Below are 12,693 nucleotides of genomic sequence, written 5' to 3'. Positions count from 1 at the left end.
TAATTGGCATTCCTAAATTTTGTCGACTGTGATCTTTTCCAACGAAAATGCTTGTGGTGACGAAATACCGTTCGCTATATTTTTGCCGATGGCTCGTTCTACGAGCAACGTCACATCCGTTTAGGTCACGTCACAATTGTGTGTGGAGTTGAAATAGGGACAGGGGACACTGTCTTCGCGGCTTAGGGAGTTGATGGTTGATGCGCTGAACGCGATATGAGCGGGGTTCGGGGAGGTTGTGCATTTGGAGGGGGTGCAATCTTCCTCCCCATGTAAAATTCCCATAAAATTTATCGATGCGCAACTGAATTCAGGTTATAGAGAGCTTTGTGCAAAATTCAGGTAACAGCTCTGTGCAGAGTATACATATATTGAGTGACGAGGAAAGCACAGATAGCATATATTAATAAAAGAAAGAAAGAGAAGTACGTAGTCGCTTTTTCTTGTGTTATTTTTCTGTATTCCTGTTTTGTTTCTCGTGTACGTTGTATTTCGAGTCATTACACTGTCTGCATACCAGTGCACTGAAAGGTGCAATGCTTTTTACTTTTTTTTTTTTTACTTTTTGCTCCATCTACTAATTTAACTCAACCGAATATCTGTTTACTAATAACCAATCTAAATTAATAATGTAAACTAAATAATAAGATAAGCCATTCCTTCGCTTGAAACAGTTGTATTTTTGTGTACGAAATGTAATAGTAACCACGTGAGAGTAACAATGCGAAAAGTAAATAAGTAAACGATTTCACAAAAATCCCACCACCGGCTATGCTGTCTGAGGTTTTCCGTGGCTCTCCCGGCAGACTTTCAAGACGAATGTTTGCACAGCTCCCCTTGAAGTCGGCCCAGGTCTCCCGCACTTCTAGCTGTCCTCTCTCCATGTGTCCACGTCTCTACGCCGCTCATAGCCGCAGTTGCTTCGCGGCGCTAACAAGGAATATCGAATAAAAAAATCACAAAACATTTAAAATGCCTTCAACTAAAATTTAATAGCATTTCAAAATGAGCTTTGCGAAAAATTTACCGCCAACGATACCGCATGCATCCTTCATAACGTAATAGGACATTTGATTAGATACGCACGTAATCTGTGTCAGCCAATTTTCGTGGCGATAATTTGGTTTGCTGGAAAAAAAAAAAAAATGTGGCGATTTTTGTGGTGGCACACTGCACGTGCCTCAGGGTAGAACTGCGGATAATTTCGACCACTTTGACGCGCGCCAGAAATTCCGGACACACGGGAAGCAACGTTTTGGCCTGTCATGGGTGGAGAGTTTTCAACAAATTATTTATCCCTCCCTTAGGAAAAAGAAAAAAAAAATCAATAGGATATCCCCTTAAATTTCAGGTGCTTGCGCGATACGTTGTCAAAAGCATGTAAATACATAGAAATAGACCTCCACCGCATAGCACGCTCTGCGCCAACCATTGCCGCGAATGACTGGGTTGTCGCTTCTGATTCGAGGACGGCGGGGGCGTACGCCTTCATCTTCCCTCAGGTCAGAAGCGATAACCCTGTCATTTGTGTTATGCGGTGAAGTTCTGCTTCTATAGGGTGTACATCCCCTTGCGGAGCCCCCCCCCCCCCCCCCCACACCGAAGGGCGAAATTTTGGATAAACCACTGGTTTTCAGTCTGCCGGAGGGCGGAGAGGGCCGGGGCACAACGCCCCCCCCCCCCCTTTCATACACAGAAGTCGGGCAAGGTGTCGGGGATCCCATGTTGTGACGTTCTTAGGCAAAGTTTTATAAAATTTTCACGCTCACTCGCATGAAAATCCATCGAAACGGTCATCTTCAGTGTGTCTGGAGGCGTACGCCTTTTTTGTAACAGATAAGTGTCACAAAAAAGGCGTACGCCTCCCGTTTTCAACAAATCAGAGCAGATATGATGACATCATTCGAGGTGACGGTTGGCTAGGAGCGTGCTATGCGGTGAAGTTCATTTTTAAGAGTACATGCTTCACAGGAAACTGTGCCAGCATCTCGAGCGGCCATATTGGTATTGATTCGTAGATCCATTCCCCGCGTAACATATTTTGATAGGCACACCCAACGCGCAGCCTTATAGAACCATGTACCGTGTATAGAACCATGTATGTATCCCAAGCTTTCTGACCTTTCCTTTTTTCTTCTTCTTCTTTAATAAACATATAGTCCCCACCCACCCAAGCTTTCTTCCAGCTTGGTGGTTCGTATTCCTAAAAGATCCTCGGCTCGGCGTTCCTGTGCTCGGGCTTCGAAAGTCGAAACCGCGGTTCACGTTCTCTGCTTCAAAAGTCTACCAACGTTCGAACCGTCGCTCCAGCGGACGAAATCCTTCGCGTCCGAGTACATATATCCTGCTATAATCCTCCGAGTACATATGTACGCGGTAGCGCCAGTGTTCCCTCGAAAGCATCCACTCACTAAAGTCGAGGCAGGACGAGGAGGTCGCTTCTTGACTGGAGAACAGAGGGCGACACAGCGAAGCACGCGCTTACGCACGTTTCCCCCGCTGCTGCTACCATTGCACTTGGTTGAGGATTTTGTTGAGGATCAGGGTAGACCCACGATGCGCTTCGTGATTCTGGCCAGAAAACGTTACCTTAGCTTGACACGTTTAAGAGTGCAATCCAATAAATTAAGTCACGTTTAATTAAAGTACGGTTACTCCTAGTACGTGGCAAAGGTTCGGCGAAGGTAAATACCTTCCGACACCAAATTTTCAGGCAAGTTGGTTTCAGGTAAGTGGGTTATTCAGAATCGCAAGCGCGGGAGGTGTTGCAAAAAAATGGGGGGGGGGGGTCAGTATTAGTTCCTCTGTGACCAGTAGTGTAGTTTCGAGGTGGGTTCTACGCTATCTTTATATGGAAGGGAGGGCTTCGCCCTCGTTCTTCCTCTCTCAAATGCACTATCAACGATATATCTCGGGGCAAGGAGGGGATCAATTGACCTATAGATCACGTATCTACCATGCTGGCCAAGGCTGGATCCCCTCTCAGAAAAATCCTGAATTCGCCCCTGAGGACGTCTGCGATTGAAAACAACAGCCCACAAGAATGACGACCATCCCTTACCAGCCTTGTGGGTCAGGTGGCGTTGGATAAGGGGCGCTCCAGTCCTTTGCAGTACTGAACCCTGAAGGAATCCTTTCAGGATACATGTCCCACGCTTTCCTGTGCATTGATCGTAAACAAATGGCGCCTCTCCCTCTAATACCGTCGCGATACCTCGAACCTCGCATATCGGGAAAGTACACCTCAATTGTTCATGACTCCACGGCAGGGGTGACGATGCGTGCATAAGCAATGTCTGTCTCTTGCTACACTCAAAAATACTACTCTTTTATTGCCAAGGAAGGAAGTGTAATATGAGATACCACCTGCACTGCTAACTCCATCTATCTGACGCATAACGTAGCAATTCAACTGTTTGCTGTACGGTACATGGCTCACAGTGGTGTCTTATACTGTTCAATTGCCGTCCGCGATCCTGAATCCCTTTACACACAATATACCTTCAACGAGCAGACGACCAATATAACGTGCAAAGTATCGGGCGAACGTTAATTACGCCTATTATTATTCTTCTTACTTCAACACTGCAGACGTCCATTTCTGTTGTGACATTGTTGTCACCACATTGGTTCTCGCCTTCTCGCCTTGCGAAATGTCCCTCAGCTAACGAAGTTTCTCCCTAGCCATATGCCCTAGGTGACCGCATCACGTGTTCGTGGCTTGGAGAGAGAGTCGGCAGAGTCGGCACGAGGTACATTTGTGGGAAAAACGAAGGAAATACGAAAATTTTGAACGCGTCTTTGTCTTTGCTTCGTTCCGGTGCTTTTGAAAGCCGAAGACCGTTGTGCATTCTGTTGTAGAAGTTCGTTGCTGTTGCACTGGGCGATTCAGTGATGAAGATTCAATTGAATGATACATGTAACCTGCTGATGCTTACGTATGGGTAACCGGGAGAGTGTAAGAAAGCCCTAGCAGCTCATATGAACGTCCATGTGTCCGTTGGGTTTCCAGACGTGCTGTCGGTTGATTTGTCATGTGTGTGTTCTGTCTTTTTGTCTTCGTGACCATGTGTGTGTGTGGATATACCTCTTGCCCAAAGGTAAGTGACAACAGCGCGTAGCCAGACCATGGGGGCCAAGGTGACCATGTGGACTTTACATGCACTGTGCGAATCCCCCCCCCCCCCCCCCCCCCATTGCCTACTGAGCGACAAGGATAGCTTTGGCGACGATCTCGATTTCTCGCACATGGTTTGAGTAAGAGCACCTTGCGGTGGTCCGGATGTCCTGACAACCACCTAAATTTCTGTCGTTACATAGGATGCTGTCCAAGGCAGGGCCCCTCCCCCCTCTGAAAAATGCTGGATCCGCCTCTTGGTGTATTGAATATGGACGAGAGGAAAAAAAATCCAAATAGGAGAATACTGACACCCAGTGCGTAGACCCTGGAAAGCTACAGCTGCTGCCTGTATATTGCCTACCTTTTTCGCTTGTCTCAAAATAAATAACATGCCGATTTGTGTGTGAGTTTTCGCTTCTCGTTGTACTTGCTGGCTCGAACTGGCTTGCTCCATGTATTGTGACTGACAACAAGCACGTTTCATGTGCCCGTTAATTACGATGAACCCTACCTTGAACGAATCAATTTAAATGAATGCCTAGTCTTTACCTTGAGTCAAATTATTACTCGAAACTCATGGCTCTGCTGTTTACCTAACAACAAGGCTACGGAACGGTGAAGCGATTCCGACCACGGTTCCGACTGACCAAAGCGCACGGCTGACTGTGGCCTAAAAGGATATTGCACTGCCCACTTACTCGCTGAAAGAAATCGTTAGAGAAATACAGCAATCTTGAAAGCTCTACTGTACGGTTGAGCGAACATTACAAGCCTAAGGAACACACGAGACATACTTCCAGCTGTCTGTCAGTGTTAACATGTTCGCGAAGCGTAAATTTACAATGACACTTTGCTACAGTGAGATAGGAGAGCATAAATACAATGTAAAATAGAAGTCGAAGAGTGAAGGGTATCGCTAAATTATTTTATTCGCTAGCTGCCTACATCTCTCAGGGCCCTTCTGGAAGTTTCTCCTGGTATGGTACCTCCGAATTAATCAAAGCGGAATAATTTAGCTGTGCGGGGTACTGTCGACTGATCGTCTTAGGCTTATCAAGACCCCCAATAATTAATCGTCCGTGTGATCCGTAACTGGTGTTTCATTAAAAAATATGTGGAATTGGAGCTTCACTGGTCATCCAGGCCTCCAGTGAAATAGTCCTTGTGTCTTATTTACGTCTCCGGAAGACGAAATGTTTATTTTTCAATTATGCATTGATATTATCAAAGATGGCAGCTTGATCATGCTGTTCCAAGAAGCGCGCATCTTCCCCATTTTCATACTTCTGCATGGCAAAAACTTTGAAACATTCTCGCTGCTGTGGTGTGGAAAATTTCATTGACGGATAAGAAGTGTGACAACAAGTGTGTATCACAATATAATTAACTTTTAACGGGTTAATGTCAATATGGCGTTATGTCCGACAGGGGCGCCATGGTAGCTGCTATATAAGCAGACGATTTGGCGGCATCTTTGTTTCTGCTTTGACCTGTGCCCACTGACTACGTCCAGCGTCGGGAGCGTGCTTCATGATCTGACGGTAGGTACATATTTTTTCGTGGTATCCTGATAATATTTTGGGTGCAGTTATGAAGGCATGTTTAACGTAGGTGATTCTTATGGTTTTCTCGTTATTTTTTGAACTTTTTGAGGAGTCTGACACGGGTCCTGCCATAGCTGTCGCATGTCAGCCGGAGGAGGATTCGATTGCGTTTGCTCGAGAACTGAGATACTACGCTTTGATAGTATGTTGTTGAGTGTGAATACAGGAAAATTCTTCCTTCGCGTTTTAACCTTTTTGCTTGCCGACATCGGGGATATGCCAGTTACGTTTTAGCAAGTGCTTCTCTGATTGCCTTCTGCAGTCTATTGGCCTCTGAAATTATTTGGACAATATGCTATGTTTGAACAGTGTTTGTAATACGTATTGAAAATTCCAATGCGTCCGCAAAAAGTAGAAATTTGTTGCTAGGCACCTTTTTGGCAAGCGCTTCTCGGGTTGGCCGAGGACAATCGCAAGATTTGGTGCGGAGCGTCGGGATGGGGGGTCAGGGGGACGAAGCAGGCCGGGCTTCGTCGTTGTGCTCTTAGAGAATAATAGCAAACTCATCAACTTTCTTTATTGTAGTTGCTTGTTTTGCGTTGTTCGTTTGAAACTTCGCAATTTAAAATTTTGTCTGCTGACTTTAAAAAAAATAGCTGCCATGTCAGTGATCTGTTTCCATCAAGTGCTTCCACAGAGCATCTGCCGCAGTTTCCCGGAGTCTATAATTTATTTGGTTCCTACGCTAACTTTCAGCAACATTCGTAGTGCGCGTAACTTTGTGTTTTACCAAATATGGTAATCTGTTGGGTGCCTTTGGCGGGCTCTTCTCTGATTGGCCGAGGGCAAGAAGTTTGCGGGGGGGGGGGGGGGGGCAGAGCCTCGGTGTGGCGCGTAACTTTGTGTTTTACCAAATATGGTAATCTCTTGCTAGGTGCCTTTTTGGCGGACCTTTCTCTAATTGGCCGAGGGCAATAAGTTGAGGGGAGAGGGGTGGAGAGCGTTGGGAGTGTGGGTGGCTTGGGTTGCTGCCATGTTGTTGAGGTCTCCATCACTGGCGTCTAGAATTATTTGGTCGTTATGCTAAGTGTAAAAATTTGTGGTACGTATTACTTTTTTTTTTGTGTGTGGTGTGTTTCAAAGACAGTTCTCTATTGCTGGGCACTTTCTCATTTCATTTCTTCTGTTCTTTCTTTGTTGTTTTTTTTGCGGACTCTGTTCAGTTTGGTTGAGAACTGTGAGGTGGGCAAGGGACCGCCGAAGAAGGTGAGCGAGACATGGCAGGGTCTTCGCTTCTGCTTTTGAGATGGTCCTAGAAATTCATTTATTTTCATCACTTTTCTTCGTTGCTGGCGTTTATTTTACATGGTTCGCGTGGAAGAAATCTATTGGCAGTTGAACTGACCCTGTTCTATCTTTTCAGGCACGAGCGAATTGGGATTTTCCAAATTCGTTTCAAGTTCCGGAATACTGAACATTGGAAACAGCAGAAGACATCGATAGCGTAATGCATGTTGTGGTGCGAGTGCACGTACGTTAGGCAGAAGATGTGTTTGTGTTTTGTGCCGCCTCGAGCAACGCATAGAAGATAGGTAAGTGGTTTGTCCATTTTACTAGCAGTAGCATTCAGTGGTGATGCAGAATCCGACCGGCCCTTCCGACTTTCTCTCACCTGACAGGAGTGCATGTCAGCTTCTAGTATGTGCGTTAAGTTAGGAAGTGCTTACTGGGGAAGGGGGAAGCCGTGAACCCTGGGTACATTGGAATTTGTGTGTGGAATTTGTGGATGTCAGCGTCGGCTTGTGAGAGAGAGCTCGGGACGTCCGGTCTAGTGTAAACTATTGTTTTAGTGGCCAATATTAATGGATAGTGGGTTCTGTGTTTACCACTGGTCAGGATTGGCGCCTTATTGTGTTGCGAATTCGTGTAGCGAAGGATTTTGCATCGAACGAGGGTTCGGTGCAGGATAACTTCGCTCGCTGTGCCCTAGGTGCTTTTTAGCTTTTAGCTTCAGGGCTTTTGTATTGTCTGTGTTTCTGGTGTGCACCTCAGGGTATGTAAGGCTAACGCCTTTTACTCGATGAAATTTCATACAAATTGTACGCTTCTTACCAGTAACGCTAGCGCGCATCGTCTTGCAAAATAAGTGCTGTAAATCGACATCGAAACATTTCCGCCCAGAAATATCTTGCCTATTATATTTAACTATATTACTGTTTCAATATTTGTCATCATTATATAAATGCTAGTCACTATAAATTTTGATATCTTCGTTAATAATTGCCGAATCAGCTACGCACTGGTGTTACACTAAGAGATTTGCTCGAAAAGAAAGTAATAAGGGCGTCCCGTTATCTGTTGTCTCAAATTCCCCTGAAATGCACATCATCTATTGCACTGTGCTACTTTGTGGTAGTCAGAAATAGTGGTGAGCACCGCACGCTTAAAAATGAACTTCACCGCATAGCACGCTCCTAGCCAACAATCATCTCGAATGATATCGTTATCCGCCCCGATTTGTTGAAAACGGGGGGTGTACGCCTTTTCTGTGACACTTATGCTGTTCATAATTCTCACAGAAAAGGCGTACGCCTCCCGTTTTCAACAAATCAGGGCAGATAACGACATCATTCGAGATGATGGCTGGCTATAGGAGTGTGCTATGCGGTGAAGTTCATTTTTAAGAGTGCGTGTACCTCGCGAAATAGCCGCTGAAGTTGGAGATGCGAAGCTGTAGACCCAGAGCCGTAGCGAGACAAGTTTGCGCCCAGGGCAGGGTAAATCTAAAGCCCCCCCCTCTCCTTCTGCCACTGCCGTCAGAAGCCCCATAAACAAAGAAACGAAACGCCTGTTTTCGCTGCCGAGATCGTAAATTCAAATTTTCTTCATTCCCGCTTTGTCTTGTCCAACCAACCTTCCAAGTCCTGCCGTTCGGCGCCCTCTCAAGCAAGGGCGCCCAGTGCGGTTGCCCCTCTCGCACGCCCCTCGCTACGGCTCTGTGTAGACCATAGCCAGATGAGGACCTGCCAGGAACGAGGCGAAGACTGCAGTAGTGTTATTGTTATTTAACAGATTTTAATTTAGTACGCTGCTGCGTGTAGTAGTTAGCAGTTAGGCACGCGACCTGTGAAGATCCCATGGAGTTCGGACGAGGGAGCAGCTGATGGAGTCGCAGTATGCAGAGCTGGAAGAAGACATAGCTTGTAGGGCATAATCGCTAGTGCCGCAGCAGTTAGGAAACCGCGCTTTTAAGGTATTTCATTAATCTTAATTTAGTGCGCTGCTGCGCGCGGTAGTTAGCAGTTAGGCACGCGGCCTGTGAAGATCCCATGGACAGTCCGGACGAGGGAGCAGCTGATGGAGTGGCAGTATGCAGAGCTGGAAGAAGACATAGCTCGTAGGGCATAATCGCTAGTGCCGCAGCAGTTAGGAAACCGCGCTTATCTAGTAGTTAGTATTAGTAGAAGATAGGCAGGGAGTGAAAGTGTTTCTGTGCATTTTGTCGGTAAGGATAATCTCTCTGTGGTGAACGAAACGTTCGGAACTCAGTACCAGAACTTGTCTTTTCGAGTTGTTGATGACTTATCCGTTTGGATCGGTTTGGTTTGGATGGTTTGTGTTCCCTCGTTGCAGTCCAACTGTCGCAATTTATTGGTCGGTTCAACTTAGGTCGTTTTTGATAGCACCCCTTCCCCGGCCCTCTGTGTTGAATATACTGTTTTGTGGTCTCGTTTTCGATTTTGGTGGCAAATGGTTTATCTGTTGGCTTTCGTTAGTGCGTTTCCTGGTCTTGTGTCCTGTTTATTGGTGGTCTGCTTTGCAGTCGGTTGCAGCGGCTCGTTGTCTCTATTTCGGTTTCACTGGTTTCACTGAATTTCTTCTCTCGATTGCTACTGTTTCGTACTGGTCTTGTCTTCCGTGTTTGTGTGTTCTGGTACTGTATCTGGACGTTCAAAATCACCATTGAGAGGGTTATCAGGCAGGGTAGCTGAGGTTTAGCTGTAGCTAAAGCACTTACAGTGCATTGTGCAGGCGATGTGTATGTATATTGTTTTATAATAGGGAGCACCTTGGGCACAGTGTTGTAAACATGAGTCTTGCAAGCGCTGTCACATGAGGCTAGACCAACTTGTGTGAAGAGTATAATGTTAGTAAAACGTAATTATGACGATGCAATGTGCACGATATTTAAGTGGTGTACACCGACACGACCATTCTTGTACTTTTCATTACGTGTATGTATTGGCCGTGTTTTTAAAAAGTCAAATTTCGGTAATTGCTGACAAAAATTACATGGCACGGTATGGCAGTTGATAGACTGTTACAATTTGTTTTACTTACCCTTAATATAATCCTTACAACATAATGTCCTATTACATTCCAATTTTAATTTATGATTTCCACAAGGCGCGCTGCAAGCCTCATGTTCTTGTCTCTGTTAGCTTCCGCATTTGTCTGGCTCAGCTATTTATATATGTCTGAAATCATATCGTTCACATGGCACAATGATGCACGCGCTGCAAAGCATATACAGTGTGGTGTTGTCTGACGACTCTGAGAAGAGTAAGGTTAGGATCAGCTTAGGCTATCTTTAGCAGTAGCTTGTCTGCAAGAGACGAAGAAAATGAACAACAGAACAAGAACTGACAGAACAGAAGACTCAAAGGGTCACGGCACGCGGCTAGTGGGGTTGCTATTATCTCATTTGGGAATGATGTGAGTGTTCTCATATAGTGCTTGTGTAATGATGTTGCGGCCCCTATTCTAGCTTTTAAGATAGTTCAAAACGCGTGGTACTCCCATGCAGAACGCCTTCGCGTTCGTCCGCTGGTAAGTATGGTAGCCTGGGACGCGTAGGATGCTACCGCTGGGAATGGAGGACCTGCCACCGCTGATACCGGGCCCGTCCGCTGGGAAAGGTACCGAGGCGCGGCTGCTGGGAGCGGGCGCTAGCGTTAGCCGTTTAGGGCAGACGTTGAATGGCTTTAGGTAGCTGAGAAGCGGACGCCGGTTAGCTTTCATGATTGTATAACGCAGCCGTGGCGGTGGAGGTCCGGGGCGTCTCTGTTGGGGAGTACCTAGGGAGCAAAGAAACGCGGTGAAGGGAGTAAATCTTCGTCCCTTCTCTCCCGGAGAGAGAAGCACGCGCTTCACAGTAGGGATAATGATATAGGAACGTATAAGAAGCAATGAAATTATACGTTTACGGAACAGTATAATAGGAAAAATGCCAGACTGATCAGGTGACACCGCAGTGATTTATCCAGATCCCCCCCCCCCAAAAAAAAGTCCCTCTCTTTCCCTTGCATCCCCACCAGGAGTGACACAAGTCAGCATGCATAACGTTAGCATGCATAGATTGAGTCAGCATGCATAAGCTGTCATAACGTTAACTTTAGCCCCCCTCGCTTGAGTTTCTGGATAAAACACTGCGGTGATGGACGACGTGGACGTCGTGTTGATGGGCACAAAAGTAAGTTCCAACAAAGACATCGGTGGATGGACGTCTTCGAGGGATGGACGTAGCTACCCTTCCGCCGCTGGATCGCGCCGCATTGGGTCTAGCTCGGTCTGGGCGGTTCGAGTGTCTGCGCCGTCTCCGCACCAGCGCGTGCCACCATACTTTTCTTGTATTGCATTTGTTAAACTGAACGAGCAGCCGGTCGCACCAAAGCGACCTACATCGCCATTAGTATTTCTTTCCACATCAATTTGGACAAGCAGCAATGATATTGCTATGAAGCAAATGTACGTGACCGGCATGAGCAGGCCGGCGCAAATACGTGACCGGTACGACCAGGCCGGCGCGAATACGTGACCGGTACGACCAGGCTGGCGCGAATACGTGACCGGTACGACCAGGCTGGCGCGAATACGTGACCGGTACGACCAGGCCGGCGCGAATACGTGACCGGTACGACCAGGCTGGCGCGAATACGTGACCGATACGACCAGGCCGGCGCAAATACGTGACCGGTACGACCAGGCCGGCGCAAATACGTGACCGGTACGACCAGGCCGGCGCAAATATGAGACCGGTATATGACCAGGCCGGCGCAAATATGAGACCGGTATATGACCAGGCCGGCGCAAATATGAGACCGGTATGACCAGGCCGGCGCAAATACGTGACCGGTACGACCAGGCCGGCGCAAATACGTGACCGGTACGACCAGGCCGGCGCAAATACGTGACCGGTACGACCAGGCCGGCGCAAATACGTGACCGGTACGACCAGGCCGGCGCAAATATGAGACCGGTATGACCAGGCCGGCGTTTTCAGTGGAACCCCCACCCCCCCGATACAGAAACACTGGTGAAGGAGCTGTCGCAGGCATTCGCGCCGTTCGGCGGATGGTTGCAACGATGCCGCCATCCGTCACGCGGGCCTCTGTTGCCAAACACACTGTCACCTTCGCGTTGTTATACCTCTCCATTGTGTGTTAGAGGAGAGGGTAACACCAACTGCGCACGTGTTAGGCTTAGCTCGTGCACGTTCTCTTTCAGGGCGCACTTTTTTTTTTTTTTTTAAAGATGTTGTGTGGAAATAAAATCTTGAGTGGCGACATTTACGTGATATTAAATGAACAAGCATGTGTGTCTCTGTGTCTGCTTCATTGTGTCTGTGTCTCTTTATTCCGTGTTTTATGTGTTTCGATCGAGAGATCGATACATGTAAAATACAACCCCTAATTGCAGTCACTGATTCATGCAGTGACTGCAGGCGTTGCGCCGCGTTCTGTTAATGCTTCTGTTAGGGCTTCCGTTAAGACTTCCGTTAGGGCTCCTGTTAGGGCTCCTGTTAGGGCTCCTGTTAGGGCTTCTGTTAGGGCTCCTGTTAGGGCTCCTGTTAGGGCTCCTGTTAGGGCTCCTGTTAGGGCTTCCGTTAGGGTAACCTCGAACTTTCCTTTTCAGCGTTAACCACGACCCTTCTTTTGCAGCCATTAATCCTAATATGCTTCCTTTTCAGCACTTTGTTGATGTGGTATTTTAATCGTTCTGCTTGTATTTTTCAGGGATGTTGTCGGT

The sequence above is a fragment of the Ornithodoros turicata genome, chromosome 9, assembly GCF_037126465.1.
Source record: "Ornithodoros turicata isolate Travis chromosome 9, ASM3712646v1, whole genome shotgun sequence".
Lineage (NCBI taxonomy): Eukaryota > Metazoa > Arthropoda > Arachnida > Ixodida > Argasidae > Ornithodoros > Ornithodoros turicata.
The sequence above is the reverse complement of the archived record's forward strand: the minus strand, read 5'-3'. Positions refer to the sequence as shown.